Source organism: Vidua macroura, chromosome 9 (genome assembly GCF_024509145.1).
Source record: "Vidua macroura isolate BioBank_ID:100142 chromosome 9, ASM2450914v1, whole genome shotgun sequence".
Classification (NCBI taxonomy): domain Eukaryota; kingdom Metazoa; phylum Chordata; class Aves; order Passeriformes; family Viduidae; genus Vidua; species Vidua macroura.
This window is the reverse complement of record NC_071579.1, coordinates 18,367,576-18,372,759: the sequence shown is the minus strand read 5'-3', so window position 1 is coordinate 18,372,759 and position 5,184 is coordinate 18,367,576.

Genomic DNA, 5,184 nt, shown 5'->3' with positions numbered 1-5,184 from the left:
AGAAGGTGCATTTCCCAAACCACACTGTGTAATTTGGCTGTTGCACCTTTCCTTTCCTTACTGGAAAAAGCAATACTCTTACCATATGAAGTCACTTTGAAGGCATCCCAAATAAAGGTCTGAAGACAGTCAGGACACTAATTTATCCTGAAGAAATAAAATACTACTTTATGAAAGAATGTAGACTATAAAAATCATCCAAGTGGCAGAAATTAAACCTTTCTTGGAATAGTTACAGCCGAGGAGAGAATGGACACCAACACTAACTAAATATTGCATAACAGGTGATTGAAGCAAGCAGTTCCAAATGGAAAACTATTCTGACCCATTCAAAGGGTCAAAGATTTTTTTGAAACTTCATTTAAAACCAAAAGGTGTTTGGTTTTAAAACCAAAAGGTTTTAAATGAAGCAGAGAGTTACGTAATGCTTGTTTTTTGAAACCTTCCTTTGCAAGATTCCTCTGAATTAAGTGTAGCAAATAAGAAGATAAACCAAGTGCAACTAAGAGTTAAGAGCATGAGATGACAGGTAAAGCTGAGAAAACATGAGGAGAAATTATGCTTTAGGTTACCCCAATTAACTGTGGAGTGCTACCAATTCATACTGAAAGCAATTCTTACAAGCTGGTTTTAGAGAAGACAAAAATAAGAACTTATCATGAAGTTCTCTAAGAACTGTCACCACTGATGGTAAAAGACACATAGCAACTAGAAAGCAAGGACTGTGTTTGGCAGCTATCCATGATATCTACACAGCAGTGGCTTTCTGAAGTTCCACAGAACTCCTGTGAGAAAGCAGAAATCAGTACTTCATGGCTAATTTATATTTCTGGAGAAAGAAAAAATAAACCCCCAAAAATTTAAAGCATTCTGCAGAGGACCTTCAAACTAAAAAGATGATTTGCTTTGAAACACAGAAAACAGCCAAAACTAAACCACGAACTCCTGTTTCATAAACAATTGCAGGAAATACTAAAATCCTTCTGTAACATACTTATCTTAAAACTAGAAGGCTAACATTTCATAATCCTGCTTAGATACTCTGTGAAACACCACTGCACTGCCTCAATAACACAAAATTGTAACTATGAGAAGGATTTTTTTCCAGAAGGTTCTGCTAAGCCTAAAACAAACATCTGACGTAATAACGTATGTTTACAACTTTTCTATAATCTAGTGCTTGTGGAGAAGAAATTATTCTGGTGGGTACAGGAGTTGTAGATAACAAAACATTAGTGTAGACTTACATATATCAGTAGTCTGCACCAATCCTACTCCTTCAGTCTGCCCACAAAGTGATGGAAGAGCATTTTGCCATACAGAAATACACAGCCTAAAATCACACAGAATGAGGAGGCACTGGAGTTAACCAGCTTCCCACTGTTAAAGAAATGTAGATAAAGAAAGGTGAGAGAGCTCTGTCTCCAGTCAGTTTTTGATCCATAGGGAAGACCACTAAGCAGCAAGCTGGTCATGTTTCAATCACAAGTGCTTTCCACTGCAATTCCAGCTATTGATTCACAGCGTACGAGCCAATACTCTCCAATTAACTTAGGGACATGGAACCAAAAGGACAAAAAATCAAAACCAATTCTCTCTTTCTTATCTGTAATGCAACTAGAGCAAAAATCTGAATTCCCTCACAGAGCCTTTGTCACACTGCTCTGAGCGCCTGCTGCCACAGACACAGCTTATGTTGACAGAAGTGACTTTATGCTGACATAGCTGTCCCACCATTTCAAACAAACTTTGTTCTTTCCCTTCAGAGGAGGAATTTTTTTTCCAGTAAGCTGTTTCCTTGACTTGTCTGCACCACCCCAGCTGGGCCTGCTCCACCAACTTATATGAAGAGATTCACATAATTTCCAAGTGAGGAACTGCAGTTCTCAAGTCAAGATACACTTCTATTTTATCTTTCTACTGGTTTTCCTGTACATTAGACTTTACATCCACTAAGTGGGATAAATACCAATTACTCCAAACTCATTATCAACCAACACAGGCTGATTTTGGGAATACAGATGAGTCTCAGACTTGAGAATATTTATATTAATTTAATTTAGTGAAAAAGAATTCCTGCTCAAATCTGTGACATAAGGAAACACTATAGATACTTCAGAAGAGGCAAATGGTTAAGTAATGAAAAAGTAATGAGCACATGAGACAGTCTACTTCTGTGTTAAACTGGTTTCTTTTCCAAACCTTCTACACAGCTGTTAAATAAACAACTTTTCCTTCTTTGTTAAAAAAGAAAGTGTGAAATACCACTGGTTATACTGTCATGGTCTTTTCAGCTCCTCACACCATCCTACCAGCAAGTAGGCTGGAAAGCACAAGAAGCTGGGAAAAGACACAGCAAGGACAGCTGATCCCAACCGGCCAAAGGGATATTCGATACTGTATCACACATAGTCAATATTAAAGGCAAATCAATTAAATTAAAGGAAAAGCTGGCTGGGGGCTGCTGCTTGGGAACTGGCTGGACAGTGGTCGGTGGAGGGCAAGCAACTTCACTGGGCATCACTTGTTTTGTATATTCGAATTCTTTTATCATTCTCATCCTTTCCTTTTTTGTCCTATTAAATTATCTTTATCTCAATACAAGAATTTTAATATTTTCTTTCTCAATCTCTTCCCCATCCCTTTCTGGGGATGTGGGGTGTTGTGTGAGTACCTGAGTTGTGTTTAGCTAGGTTAAAACATGACACCCAGTCAACAGGGACCTCCAAGGCTTTTAATACATGATCAAGAGGGGTCTTGCCATAACATCCAATACCTCTTTCAGTACTCTGGGATGAAATCCATCAGGATTCATGGACTTCTAATATTCAGGTGAAATAGCTGGTCGCTTACAATTTCAGTGTCCACAAACGAGAACTCACTATTCCCACGCTTACAACACTCAGACACAGGGTACTGGGCAGCCCAAAGCCTTTCATATCTTCTCCCTGCATATAAGAACCAGGGCTCTGTATCTTCAAATTCACTTAAAAACAACAGGTTTCTAGCTGGAAATTCTGATGGCAAATGTTATAACCATATATCAAATAATGATTGCAAAGAGAAAAAAAGATCAATCAAAATAATTAAGAATTTGCACTTGAATTTGAATTGAAAAGTATATTACACATTTTTTAGTATTACTGGGAAAAATCCCCAGTATAAATTGGAAGCTAAATTACAGCTACAATTCTTACAATATATCCTTATTTCCCCCTTAGAAGTAATGTATCATATTTTAAGGAAGCATATTATTTACATTTGTTACATTTGAAGACAAGAATGTAATTTCAGATGCCTAACTAGGAATCACTGGTGAACCATAGTAAATTGTGCTACTAAGCTGATACATATCCTTTTCAGTAACAATGAAAACAGGGTGGAGTGTTCAGAATGGTATTTATACTAGCAAAAAATATTTATTTGAAGCTCAATTTTGAAGTTCAAGATTATTGTCTGTTCTGAAAACAAAGAAAATAATTCTGCACAAGTCTGAATTCTGAAGACATAAAAGCCCACACCCAGAAATATGGTAACATGAAGACTGATGAGCAAGTAACTTTGAGAAAAAATGTGTAATTTCAAATGCAGCAACTGGATTGTGATAAACACATAATTTTTGCTGCACTAATTTAAAAAGATAACTTTCCTTGACTATCACTTCAACTCCCTCTGGGAGGTCAACATATTCACAGCAGAACTTCCAGAAAGAAATGGATGTATGCATTTCTGTGGGTCAAGACAGTTATTTAGCATTTTAACACAAACCTGTGCCATGTTACATTGGCATGGACTGCTGCTGAAGCAGTTTAGGTACAGGCACACTCACTCAATAATTGCACTGAAATGTCAATGCTGACATATTAAAAGACAAAGACTCAGCATTTTTGCCAAATCATTTTTATATCCATTTGTAATTACTCACTGAAGTTTAATCCATGAGATTATGTAATCTCCAATTGTAATTTTAAGGACTAAGAAATGTATTAAATCTTCTTGTTACTTGTAATTAGTAAGCACATAAACTGAAGAACCACCTTACCTGATAGAGTTTCGGTTCCTGTTTTCTATTTTCATTAAAATTCGTACATCTGACTGAGGAGATGCTGTATAGATTTTTAATCTAAAAAAAAAAAAGTAGTAAAGATGCAGAAGTGTACAATAACTTTTCTTCCTGTGATTCATAAGAGACTGATCTCTTATGCATGTCAACAGCCAAAATAATATATTTTTTTCATTAAAACAATAATTTGTCACATATTAGGTGTTTTCTATAAATGAGGGTTGTAATTATTAGCATGTTTTTTTAATTATTCTGAAGGTTTACTGTTACCTCCACTGAAGTTAATTGTGGTTACATTTTTCAGAATTACAGTTTCTTTATTCGGTCTTTATGCTGTGAGTCAGTTTCTTAAATTTTTGCTGCTTTAAATTTGGTGGCTGGACGCCAGGGTTAGTTGGTTGGTGAATGTTAGGATGGTTTTCGTCACAGGAATTAAAGATGTACTGCTGACTGGGAACACAGCTCTGCAAGCTGATAGTGCAGCTAATTTAAGCCATGTATTCAGAACCATTCCCTTTTATTAGTGCATTAGATCAACTAGGCAGGAAAGTTATTCAATACACACCTTTGACAAACTACTGGATCTGACTCCACTGGATCAATGTATGGCTTGAGGATATCAGCAAGTGTTTTATCGTCAGGCACCCTTTCAGCAAAGATAAAAATCAAGCATGTGAGACATCCTTCATCATGTACACCAATATCTATTGTGAGTCACCTGGAGGAAGTTGGATATTAGCATGCTACAGTGGCAAAGCTGAGTAGTTTATGGGAGGATCATAAATGTGTATCAATACTGCACAGATATAGGTAGCTTTATCTCAGTTTCAGCACTGGGATTTCACAGGCACGTATGAGGAGTAAACAGATGCGTATCTCTAGTTTCTAACCCTGTGAAAGAAACATGCTGTTCCTGCAGCCCTAGGAGCAGACAAGCACATAATTCTCATCTCCCTTCAGGCTAGGAAAAAAGGAGAAACATTTGTCAATAAAAGCTTATTTTTTTGCCTTTTCAAAATGTGTTTGTGGACTTTCCTACAAAGCAAACGTTTCACCCTGTATGAAGGTCAGCTCCAGAGTGCAGGTGAGGAGGGGTTGCAAATTGTGCTGAACATCTGCTC